Source organism: Bombina bombina, chromosome 9 (genome assembly GCF_027579735.1).
Source record: "Bombina bombina isolate aBomBom1 chromosome 9, aBomBom1.pri, whole genome shotgun sequence".
NCBI classification, from domain to species: domain Eukaryota; kingdom Metazoa; phylum Chordata; class Amphibia; order Anura; family Bombinatoridae; genus Bombina; species Bombina bombina.
The window spans coordinates 6502931-6516488 of record NC_069507.1 but is presented as its reverse complement, the minus strand read 5'-3'; the positions used below and the strand labels follow the sequence as shown (position 1 = coordinate 6516488).

Below are 13558 nucleotides of genomic sequence, written 5' to 3'. Positions count from 1 at the left end.
AATTCCAGCGTAATGGCCAGTAACGTATATTACGTGTCGTGTCGGTATTGCTATACCGCAAGCATTTTAGCCTGTAATGCAACGTCCATTCCGTACTAAAAAAAAATGACGTTTTTGCGTGGGATTTTCATAGCGCCAGTATTACAGGTTGTGCGTTTAGGCTAAAATGCTTGTGTTACAGTCTATACCGACACGATCCATACCGCCATCTGAGAGCAGTAGTTATGAGTTTTGCGCAACAAAACTGTTACACAAAACTCATAACTAAACTGTTACAAAGTACACTAAAACCCATAAACGACTTATTAACCCCTAAACCTCCGGCCTCCCACATCGCCGCCACTAAATGAACCTATTAACCCCTAAACCTCCGGCCTCCCACATCTCCGCCACTAAATAAACATATTAACCCCTAAACCTCCTGCCTCCCACATCACTGCCACTAAATAAACCTATTAACCCCTAAACCGCCGGCCCCCCACATCAAAAAACACTAAATTAAATTATTAACCCCTAAACCTAACTTCAAATTCAAATTACAATATAACCATCTTAAAATAAATAAAAACTTACCTGTGAAATAAAAATAATCCTATCTTTAAACTATCAATTAACCTAACATAACTATTCTAATAACATAAAAAAATACTACCAATTAAAAAACCTAAATTACAAATTTAAAAAAACCTAACACTACTAAAAAATTAAAAAATCTAAAATTACAAAAAATAACACTAAGCTTACAAAAAATTATTATTAAAAATAAAAACAATTACACCAAATCTAATAGCCCTATAAAAAAAATTATGCTTACCTGATAAATTTCTTTCCGGATATGGAGAGTCCACAACGTCATCAATTACTAGTGGTAATATCACTCTTGGCCAGCAGGAGGAGGCAAAGAGCACCACAGCAAAGCTGTTAAGTGTCACTCCCCTTCCCACAATCAAGGAAATAAAAAAAGCAATAACACAAAGGTGTAGAGGTGCCTGAGGTTTAGTAAAAAAATAACTGTCTTAAATGTAAGGGTGGGGTCGTGGACTCTCCATATCCGGAAAGATTTTTTTTTTTATCAGGTAAGCATAGATTTTGTTTTCTTTCCTAAGATAAGGAGAGTCCACAACGTCATCAATTACTAGTGGGAACCAATACCCAAGCTAGAGGACACAGATGACTAGGGAGGGAAAACAAGACAGGGAACCTAAACAGAAGGCACCATCGCTTGAAGAACCTCTCTACCAAAAGAAACCGCAGCCGAGGCAAAAATATTCAAATTTAAAAATGTGCAGCCTTGCAAATCTTTTCCACAGAAGCTTCATTTTGAGGCCCAAGAAGAAGAGACAGCCCTCGAAAAGAGCTGTAATTCTCTCAGGAGGCTGCTGACCAGCAGTCTCAAACTAAACGAATAATACTTCTCAACCAGATAGAAAGAGAAGTAGCAGTTGCTTGCTGACCCTCACTCTTTCTAGGGAAACAAAGAAACAGGGAAGAAGACTGGCGAAAATCCTAGTCGCCTGTAGGTAGAATTCCAGATAACGCACAACATCCAAGTCATGCAACAGACGTTTCTTATAAAAAAAAGGATTAGGACATAGAAGGAAACAAATTCCTGATAAATATTTCTATCCAAAACCACTTTAGGAAGAAAACCCAACTTAGTATGAAGAGCCGCCTTATCTGCATGAAAGATAAGGCAAATCACACGGCAAAACCGAGGGTTCCGAAACTCTCAGAGCAACATAAATAGCAATAAAGAACAAACCTTTCAAGATAACAAATTAATATCTATTTAATGCAATGGCTCCAACTGAGCCTGCTGCAAAACTTTAAGAAAAAGGTTAAGGCTCTAAAGAGGAGCAATCGACTTAAACACAGGCTTGTTTCTGACCAGGGCCTGACAAAAAAAAATTGAATACATGGCACATCCACCAGATGCTTGTGCAACAACATAGATAGTTGAGAGAACTGACTGAAAATCCCTTCTCCAGACCTTCCTGGAGAATGGACAAAATCCTACGGATCCTGACGCTACTCCAACAGTAACCTTTGGATTCACATCAGTAAAGGTATTTATGCTATACCTTATGCTAAAATTTTCCTAGTAACAGGCTTGCAAGCCTGGATCATGGACATAATGAACAACTCAGAAAAACTACGCTTAGACAGAATTAAGTGTTCAACCTCCAAGCAGACAGTTTTAGAGAAACGAGATTTTGGATGGAGGAATGGACCCTAAGATAGAAGGTCCTTTCTCAGAGGAAACCTCCAAGATGGCAAGGATGACACCTTCACTAGGCCTGCATACCAGATCCTGACTTCCTCTGCCCAATCACCCAGGATGATTAATCAGATGCTCCTGATTGATAAGGCCACCACAGGAGAGAGTCTCTTGTAGACTTTATAAACCTATCCTCTGAGACAGATCCGAATGGACTCCGTTCAATTATCGGAGCATGTATATCTGCAGACCTCTCAAATGGAATTGAGCAAAGGGAGTGATGTCCATAACAGTGACTGTCAGACCAAATATCCATACATTGGGCCACTGATGGCCGAAAGAAGATTGCAGGGAAAGACAAGAGGAAATAATTTTGAATTTTCTGACCTCTGTCCGAAATTCTTTTCATAGATAGGGAATCTATTATGGTCCCTAAGAAAACTACCCTTGTAGATAGAACAAGGGAACTCTTCCAGAAGCACTGCCAAGAGAGCCCCCTGAACCACAAACTGAAAATGATTGTCCATAAGGCAACACAGAGGAACTTAAAATGATTCCTGTGGCTGGGAACATGAAGATACGTATCCCTCAAGTCCATGGTCGTAATGAAATGACCCTCTTGGACCAAGGAAGAATAGAACGACAAATTTCCATTTTGAAGGATGGAACCCAGAGAAACTAGTGAGACACTTAATCTAGAACGTGTCGAAAAAATTCCCTAATTTTTGGGAACCCTAGGCCCTGTGCCCTTACTGGAACTATCACTCTCAGGAAGGGAAAGTTTTGAACATAGTTCAAGAATGCCTCTCTTTTTTATCTGGACTGCAGATAAACATGAGAAGTAGAATCTGCCCCTGGGAGGGAAAATTTAAAATTCAATTCTGTAACCCTAAGATACTATGTCCACAGTCCACCTGGGACACCTCTTATCCAAAACTGATGTGGTTACAAGAAGACTTTTCTTTGAAGATACAAAAGAAACTAAAAAAGAAAATGTATGCTTACCTGATAAATGTATTTCTTTTTTGACACAATGAGTCCACAAATCATCTTAATTACTAATGGGATATTCACCTCCTGGTCAGCAGGAGGCGGCAAAGAGCACCACAGCAAAGCTGTTAAATAGCTCCTCCCTTCTCACCCACTCCAGTCATTCGACCGAAGTTAGGAAGAGAAAGGAAAAGCCAAGGTGCAGAGGTGTCTGAAGTTTACAATAACCCACAACCTGTCTAATAGAACAGGGCGGGCCGTGGACTCATCGTGTCAAAAAATAAATATATTTATCAGGTATCAGCATAAATTTTTTATTTTTTTATTTATTTATTATTATTTTTTTGCGTTATTGTATTTTTTTTATTTATGTTTTCTTTTTATTTTCAATTCAAAATAACAGGTAAACATATGTAAGGTCAACAGTTTACAATCATGGCTGGATAAATAAAACATTAAAAGATTAATGTTAGGCTAAGTATATCATAGCATTTGCCATGCGGACAGTCCTTGTTGTAAGATTATACCATAATCCAGTGTCCTTTAATCAATCCATCATGTGCTGTGGCATTAGAGCTCTTGTGATTAGGAAGAGTTAGAGTTCAGCAGGCGTAGAGGAGTTCCTGTTGTTTCAAAGATAGGACTAATGGTATCCTTGCCCAATTGGGATGTTGGTATACAATCCCCATGGCGTAGTATATCATAAGTGTGAGTCAATGAGAGTAAACTTATCTCAAAAAAAAAAAATAGCACTTAACATAAATTAAGGAGAGAAAGAGAAAAAGAGTAGGATAAAGAAAGAGAGAGGAAATAGAAAGATAGTAGGGAGCTAACATAGTAACCGTGTACACAATCAGTGGTCTCATTTCTCTGCTTCTTCTAATGTTGTTTACTTGCCAACTCCACTAGCCTGTAGTTAGTTTTTCTATGTATTAAACCATATATGGCTCATTACATGTTGTATATGATAAGGGCAAAAATGTCTCGGTTAGGGCGGGGGGGAGGGGGATGGGGGCTTTTTTACGGAATTTAGAGGGATGACCGTTTGTTGATTTGAATCTATGTATCAGCAAGTGTAAAGGATTCCCATAAGAAGAGCATATCTTGATGTAAGGTGATTTGGCCTAGTTTGAGGTAGTGTAGTCTTTCCAGGAGGAGGTTTCTTTGAACCAGTGTTATCCATTCTTGGATAGAGGGGATTAATGCAGATTTCCATTTTCTAGGGATTAGCTGATTTGCAGCATTGAGCATTAAGTGATAAAGGTGTTTTCTTATCTTGCAAGTGATGGCGGGAGGTTGACATAGTAAAACTAAGTCTGGGGTGGGAGATATGTTTGTGCTTAATATTTTATTAATATGTTTAAAAATTTGTGACCAGAAAGGTTTTATAAGATCGCAATCCCACCAAATGTGGGTAATGTGTCCCTCTTGTGTGCAGCCTCTCCAGCATAGCATTGATGAGTTTTTATATATAGATTTTAACCTCGCTGGAGTTAAGTACCATCTCATCATTATCTTGATATTGGTCTCTTTAGCTTGGGCTGAGTGTGCAGAGTGTATTAGGGTGTCGAATCTGCGAGTCCAGAGTTTGGGGGCAGTATTCGTTTTGAGTTCTAGGTCCCATCTTTTTGTATAAGAAGGGAGAAGTGGGAAAGTCATTTACAGGATAAGTTTATGTAGTTTGGAGATTGTTCTAGGTGTATTTTCTATTGATTGACATATTTGTTCAAAGGGAGTGAGAGGTCGTATTAGGTCTTTTATATCCTTGTGTGTGGTTATGTAGTGTCTTGCTTGGTTAAGACGAAACCAAGAGGACAGAAATGGGTGATTTAAAGATTCCAGTTGGTTTTTGGTTTTGATTTTGTGAATATTATCTGTCAAGAGGTACATAGGGAGTGATCTAGTAGGTCTTGAGGGCTGGGGGAGCGTTTGGTGAAGGCCTGGTGGGAATTCTGGGTTATTTAGAAGTGTGGTGAGAGGAGAATATCGAGAGGAAATTTTGTTCAGTGGTTTGTTGATTTGTCTCCAGTCTGACCACGTCTCATTTGTTATGGATGAGGAGGATATACTGTATTTATTGAAGAAACCAGGGTTCCAACATATCTCATCTAAGTTATGCGACAAGGATAGGGTGTTTTCTAATTGTACCCATTGTTTGGGGTTTGGGCCACTGATTTTGCACCAATCCGAGATTCTTTGTAACGAAATGGCAAGCTTATAAGAGCGAAGATGAGGGACCCCCAATCCCCCTTCCTTAGGGAGTTTATGAAGCGTGTTTTTATTAATTCTAGGGGGTCTGCGTCTCCAAATATAATCATTTATAATTTTTTGCAAGATGTCTAGATCTTTCTGGGTGCCTGGGATGGGGATTGTCTGAAGGATATATAAGACTTTTGGCAATAAGGTCAATTTTGCTGTGTGGATTCTGCCTAGCCATGAAATGTTTTTGGGTAGCCAAGTTGAGATAAGGTTTTTAAATTCTGAAATTAAGGTCCCATAGTTATGTATGCGGAGGTCTGCTATGTTGGGGGTAATGCGGATGCCTAAGTATTTTAAGAATTTTGTTTGTAATTTAAGGGGGCAAGATAGTTTCAGTTCATCTAGAGATTGGTTGGTAAGATTGATAGGGAGATATTCAGATTTTGTCCCATTGATTAGGAAATTGGATACAGTCCCATAGTGGTCTAACTCTGAAATAGTTGATCTAAGGGAGGGGAGCGGGTTAGTGAGAGTCAGGAGAATGTCATCTGCGAATATGGCTAGCTTGTGAGTTTGGTCACCGACCTCTATTCCATGTATCTGGTTGTTATGTCGTATTTTAATGGCGAGCGTCTCTAAAGCTAAGATAAATAAGAGTGGGGATAAGGGGCATCCCTGTCTGGAACCATTTCTGATTTCGAAGGGATCGGAAAGCGTACCGTTTATTCTGATTTGTGCTGTGGGGTTGGTATATAAGGCTAGTATTTTTTGAATAAAGGAGTCTGGGAAGTTGTATCGTCTTAAGGTTTCTTGTAGAAAAGTCCAGTCTAGTCTGTCAAATGCCTTTTCGGCGTCAGTCGATAGGAAAACAGTCGGGGATCGGGTTGTCGAGATGTATTCTAAGAGATTGAGAACTTTAGCCTCTTTAGCCTCTCTGTGGGGCACAAAACCTACTTGGTCTTGGTGGATTATGGACGGTAGGATTTTATTAAGACGGGTGGCTAAAATCTTGGCGTAGAGTTTTAGATCTATATTAAGTAAGGAGATGGGTCTATAATTGGCTGGGGAGTCAGTAGTTTTACCTGGTTTGGCAATAACAGAGATATTTGCCTGGAGCATGTTATCAGAGAAGGGACATGAGGCATTTATGTGGTTAAATAGGTTTGTTAAGTGCGGGATTAGTAAATTTGCAAATATTTTATAATAGAGACCTGTATAGCCGTCTGGGCCTGGGGCTTTATTTTGTTTTAACTGTCGGATCGCGTCTTTTACTTCTGAGGGAGATATAGGTTTTTCCAGTAATTCGCTTTGCTCAGGGGTCAATTGTGTGATCGGAATATTTTTAAGGTATTGAGAGCAAAGTTGGCGGTGTTTTTGGGTGTCCCTGTTGGGATATAAATTATAAAGTTTATGGTAAAATACTTTGAATTCATTCGCTATAATGTGTGTGTCTTCTATGATTTTACCTTGAGCTGATTTTATAGAGTGTACATAGGTTTTCTGTTGTTGTTTTTTTAGAGCTCTTGCAAGGTATTTCCCTGGCTTGTTACCCTCTCTATAAAAATTTTGTTGGAGGAATAGCAATTGCCTTTGTGCCTTGATATGAAGGATGGAGCTCAGTTTGTCTCTCTTTACTCTGAGTTCTTCTAGAACAACATTATCTAGGGGGTTGATTTTGTGGGCGTAATCTAGGTCAGATATTTCAGAGGTTAAGCTTTCTATTTCTAGTCTACCTTGCTTTTTGATTCGTGCTTTTGCTTTAATGAATTCTCCCCTAATAGTACATTTGTGGGCTTCCCAAAGGGTTGCCACGTTCACATCTGGGGTGTTGTTGTGTGTGAAATAATCTTTTATATGACTTGCAAAGAGCTTTGTTTGAATTGGATCTAACAGTATGGAGTCGTCTAATTTCCATTGGAAGGCCCTAAGTGGAGCAGAGGGCCAGTTAATATGGCACGAAACTAGGGAGTGATCAGACCAGGAAGTATGTTTTATCTGTGAATATTTGGAATGAGATAGGAGTATGTGATCCACTAATATGTAATCTAATCTAGAATAATTGCGTTTGGGGTGAGAGAAAAAGGTGTAGTCACGCTTTTGGGGGTTGAAGTATCTCCACACATCATGTATACCTAAGGACTTGAATTTCCGCCAAATCTTGGTTAGGTTTGGGGTTTTGGTTCTGGATTCTGGGTTTGAGCAATCAACCGTGGGGTCTAGAGGGAAGTTGAGATCTCCAGCTACAATAAGGGAGCCTTTTAGTTCTTTTACAATTAAGTCTGAGATCGATTTTATAAATTGGTCTTGTCTGGAGTTAGGAGCATAGGCATTTACTAAGGTTACCGGTTTACCAAATAGTAAGCCTTTCAGGCAGACATATCTACCTTCCTTGTCTGAAATGCACCGTATCTTAGTGAAAGGTAAGGATTTGTGGAGCAAAATACTGACCCCATTGATTTTCTTATTAGGGTTTGTGCTGTGGAAGTGCTGCGGATATTGTGGGGAGAAGTATTTGGGAATGTTTTTAGATTTAAAGTGCGTCTCTTGGAGCATCAATATGTGCCCACCTTTTTTCTGGAGATCATTAATGGCCATTCTCCTTTTTTGGGGGCAATTTAGACCTTTAACATTTCTCCAACATAGGTGTGTCTGGTCCACGGCGTCATCCTTACTTGTGGGATATTCTCTTCCCCAACAGGAAATGGCAAAGAGCCCAGCAAAGCTGGTCACATGATCCCTCCTAGGCTCCGCCTACCCCAGTCATTCTCTTTGCCGTTGCACCGGCAACATCTCCACGGAGATGGTTAAGAGTTTTTTGGTGTTTAATCTAGTTCTTTCAGTTCTTCAAGGGGTTCCGTTTGAACCCTTACATTCCGTAGATATTAAGTTATTATCTTGGAAAGTTTTGTTTTTGGTTGCAATTTCTTCTGCTAGAAGAGTTTCTGAGTTATCTGCTCTGCAGTGTTCTCCGCCCTATCTGGTGTTCCATGCAGATAAGGTGGTTTTGCGTACTAAGCCTGGTTTTCTTCCGAAAGTTGTTTCCAACAAAAATATTAACCAGGAGATAGTTGTACCTTCTTTGTGTCCGAATCCAGTTTCAAAGAAGGAACGTTTGTTACACAATTTGGACGTAGTCCGTGCTCTAAAATTCTATTTAGAGGCCACTAAAGATTTCAGACAAACATCTTCTTTGTTTGTTGTTTATTCTGGTAAAAGGAGAGGTCAAAAAGCAACTTCTACCTCTCTTTCTTTTTGGCTTAAAAGCATTATCCGATTGGCTTATGAGACTGCCGGATGGCAGCCTCCTGAAAGAATCACAGCTCATTCCACTAGGGCTGTGGCTTCCACATGGGCCTTCAAGAACGAGGCTTCTGTTGACCAGATATGTAAGGCAGCGACTTGGTCTTCACTGCACACTTTTGCCAAATTTTACAAATTTGATACTTTTGCTTCTTCGGAGGCTATTTTTGGGAGAAAGGTTTTGCAAGCCGTGGTGCCTTCCATTTAGGTGACCTGATTTGCTCCCTTCCCTTCATCCGTGTCCTAAAGCTTTGGTATTGGTTCCCACAAGTAAGGATGACGCCGTGGACCGGACACACCTATGTTGGAGAAAACAGAATTTATGCTTACCTGATAAATTACTTTCTCCAACGGTGTGTCCGGTCCACGGCCCGCCCTGGTTTTTTTAATCAGGTCTGTTGAATTATTTTTTCTAACTACAGTCACCACGGTATCATATGGTTTCTCCTATGCATATTTCCTCCTGTACGTCGGTCGAATGACTGGGGTAGGCGGAGCCTAGGAGGGATCATGTGACCAGCTTTGCTGGGCTCTTTGCCATTTCCTGTTGGGGAAGAGAATATCCCACAAGTAAGGATGACGCCGTGGACCGGACACACCGTTGGAGAAAGTAATTTATCAGGTAAGCATAAATTCTGTTTTTGTGTAAAAATAATTAATTCATGTGGTGAGTGTCTATTCATTTTGGTTATGTGAGAAAGTTAATTTTATTTTGAGGGATGGCAACATATCTAATAGGTTAGTCGTCATGTGTGCACACAGTAAGAGACAGAAGAGGGGAAAGGTAAAGAGAGCAGAAAAAGGCAGAGAAAAGGGTATAAAGAGAGAAAGAAGTAAGAAACAAAATACAGTTTTAACCTTAAGTACATTAAACATTCCTAAATTTAAGGAGATAAACTCCCAACTGTATGAGAACAATTAAACATTGTTAATAACTAACAGTCAGCAAACTGTAAATATCAAGCATTTCAGTGCAATAAAAGGGAACTAAGAAAAAACATTTTGCAGCAATAAACCAAAATTAAAGAGATATGGGCCCCAATCTAAACTGGGGTAGAGAGAGTGGTAACAAAAAGTGAGGTTTACCACGATATGTTAGAGTCAGCTTATATCACCTCTAGGAGACATCTGGGGTGATGCGGGCTTCTGTGTTCTTTTTTGGCGGACTGGAATCCATTCCTTCCGCTGCGGGAGTGGTGGAGGATCTGCGGTGCTGTGGTCTTTGATATGAGCAGGGAGGCCCTCATCTAGCTGTGGCGGTTGAATGTCTAATTCTTTGCAGATAGGTAAGATGTCATCTGTAGTGGAGCATGACAGGCGTCTGCCCTTCCATAGTATTATCAAGTGAAAGGGGAAACCCCATCGGTATGGGATGCTTCTCTTCCTTAGGAGCGTTGTTAATGGTTTGAGATCTCTGCGTTTGGAGAGTGTCCTTTGAGATAGGTCAGCGAAAACCTGTATCTCTACATTATCATGCCTGAGGGGTTGTTGTTCTCTTGCAAGTTTCATTAATTCTTCTTTTATTTGGTAATTGTTGATTTGGGCTATGACGTCCCTTGGCGGTTGGCCTATTTGTGGTTTAGGGCGCAGAGCTCTGTGAGCTCTGTCAATATCAATTTTTGTCTGTGTTTCTTCTTTTTTCAGGGCGCTAAAAAAGTTTTGAAGGTATTGCTCTAGATCAGGTGTTGCAACAGCTTCAGGAATACCTCTTAGTCTGATGTTATGGCGCCTGCTGCGGTTTTCCGCATCGTCCAGCTTGTCTTCTAGCTCTGAAATGTTTGCACCCTGACGTTGAATAATGTTATGGAGCCCTGAAATAGCCTCTGCCTGGGCATCTTGTGTGTTTTCAAGTGATTCAACCCTGTGTCCTATTTCTGAGATATCTTTCTTGAGGTCAGAGATCTCCTCTTTAATGCATTGCTTAACTTGAGTAATTAGTGATGAAAAGTCCTTTTTTGAGGGGATTGAGTGGAATAGAGCTGTAGGTATAGTAATGCTTTCTGCAGGTTGATCACTTTCAGATTCTGATTAACTTTGGCCTGAGACGAGATCAGGGGGGTCAGCTTCTTCTGAAGCATTGGTTTTAGCTTCTAAGGTCTTAAAGAATGTATTTACAGTGTGAGATGTGGTTTTCAGCTGTTTGTTGTTTTTATTTGGTTTACTGCCTTTCTTTGGCGACATTTTAGCGTAGTCAGAGAGGTTTGCAACACCAGTTAGGAGCTACAAAGAAATGAGAGGTGTCTCTAGGATCTGTATTGTCAGTTATGTCCCATTTAGTAGGAGTAAATAGGTTGCAGCGTGGTCTCTCAATTGAGGTAAAGGAGGGCGCCCCTAATTCCTTTCACTATTAAATTCTTGATGAGGAAAAGCTTATGTTGGCAATAAGCTGTGTGTAGTGATGCCCCTCTGTGGTTAATTCAAAGTTCTGTACTATATAGGCATGTAGGGGTTAGTGCTTGAGCCTTTTATGTTACAGTATGTGCAGATGCTGCGAGATGATCATATAGGTTCTTAGTGCAAATTATATCCCCATTATTAAGCAACCGGACATAGGTCTAGCTGATAGATGTGTTTTACTCTGCTGCCCCAGTTGTTAGTGCTGGACATCTCTTTTTGTTGCGCGAGGTGCGCGTAAAACTTTATATTAGGCTGCGGCCTACCGCGGGACTCACCTCCGCATCAGGAAGCCGTGACTTGTTGCCCAGTGCTTTGTTGCCGCTCCGGTTTGCCTCGGTCTAGTTTACTCAGCGGTTATGGGCTAATTGTGATAGCCGATGTAATGATGTCCAACTTAGAAGCAATGGCGGGTATGTGAAGGCCGCAATCGTGCGCTCAGTTTTAGGAGGTGCGCCGGTGTTTAAAATTGCAAGATAGACGATCCCGGAGTGACTAGCCTCAGAGTGTATGTGCTTGCCACTGATTGTGACTGTTAGTTTGAGTAAGGCATGAGCCTAAGCCGTCCTCATACAGATAGGTCTGAGGAGCTCTAAGAAAAAGCAGCCATCTCCTAGGCTGGCTAGCTCCGCCCCCCTTTATTTTCTTTTTTATGACACGATGAGTCCACGGATCATCTTATTTACTAATGGGATTCAATACCCAAGCTAGAGTACACAGATGATACGGGAGGGACAAGACAGGGAACCTAAACGGAAGGCACCACTGCTTGAAGAACCTTTCTCTTTTTGCCTCAGCTGAGGCAAAAGTGTCAAATTTGTAGAACTTTGAAAAAGTGTGAAGAGAGGACCAAGTTGCAGCCTTGCAAATCTGTTCCACAGAAGCTTAATTTTTGAATGCCCATGAGGAAGCAACAGCTCTCGTGGAATGAGCCGTAACTCTCGGGAGGCTGCTGCCCAGCAGTCTCATATGCAAAACGTATGATACTCTTCAGCAAAAAAGAAAGAGAAGTAGCCGTAGCTTTCTGTCCCTTACGTTTTCCTGAGAAAACAACAAACAAAGCAGAAGACTGATGAAAGTCCTTAGTCGCCTGCAGGTAAAACTTTAAAGCACGGACCACGTCCAAATTATGCAGAAGTCGTTCTTTCTGAGAAGAAGGATTAGGACACAAAGAAGGAACAACAATCTCTTGATTAATGTTCCGTTACGAAACAACCTTAGGAAGAAATCCTAATTTAGTACAGAAAACTACCTTATCTGAATGGAAAATAAGGTAAAGAGACTCATACTGTAATGCCGAGAGCTCTGACACTCTACGAGCAGAAGAAATAGCAACAAGAAATAAAACTTTCCAAGATAACAACTTAAAGGGACAGTCTACACCAGAATTTTTATTGTTTTAAAAGATAGATAATCCCTTTATTACCCATTCCCCAGTTTTGCATAACCAACACAGTTATAATAATATACATTTAACTTCTGTGATTATCTTGTATCTAAGCCTCTGCAAACTGCCCCTTTTTTCAGTTCTTTTGACAGACTTGCAGTCTAGCCAATCAGTGCCTGCTCCCAGATAACTTCACGTGTACGAGCACAGTGTTATCTATATGAAATACGTGAACTAACACCCTCTAGTGGTGAAAAACTGTTAAAATGCAATCTGAAAGAGGGGGGCTTCAAGGTCTAAGAAATTAGCATATGAACCTCCTAGGTTAAGCTTTCAAGTAAGAATACCAAGAGAACAAAGCAAAATTGGTGATAAAAGTAAATTGGAAAATTGTTTAAAATTGCATGCTCTATCTGAATCATGAAAGTTTATTTAAGCCTTGACTGTCCCTTTAATATCTAAGGAATGCATAGGCTCAAACTGAGCCTCTTGAAGACCTTTGAGAACTAAATTAAGACTCCATGGAGTAGTAACTGGTTTGAACACAGGCCTGATCCTGACCAAGGCCTGACAAAATGATTGTACATCTGGGACATCCGTCAGACGTTTGTGTAACAAAATAGATAAGGCCGAGATTTGACCCTTTAGGGAACTTGTCGATAATCATTTCTCCAAACCCTCTTGGAGAAAAGACAAAATTCTAGGAATCCTAACTCTACTCCATGAGTAGCCCTTGGATTCACACCAAGAGGTATTTATGCCATATCTTATGGTAAATCTTTCTAGTTACAGGCGTACAAGCCTGAATCATGGTCTCTATGACCGAGTCAGAAAACCCCCGCTTGGATAAAATTAAGCGTTCAATCTCCAAGCAGTCAGCTTCAGAGAAACTAGATTTGGGTGAAGGAAGGGCCCCTGAATTAGAAGGTCCTTCCTCAACGGAAGTCTCCAAGGTGGCAGAGATGCCATGTCCAACAGATCTGCATACCAAATCCTGTGAAGCCAAGCCGGAGCTATGAGGATCACTGATGATCTCTCCTGCTTCATTCGAGCAATGACCCGGGGATGAA

At 40.6% G+C, this 13558-nt stretch overlaps 1 protein-coding gene across 1 annotated transcript in view; it reads right to left on the bottom strand.

Annotated features, from left to right (window-relative positions):
* LOC128639733 (hexokinase-1) overlaps positions 1–13558 on the bottom strand; it is a 285985-nt gene that overhangs the window by 56642 nt on the left and 215785 nt on the right. The gene's annotated exons all lie outside the window — the stretch shown is intronic.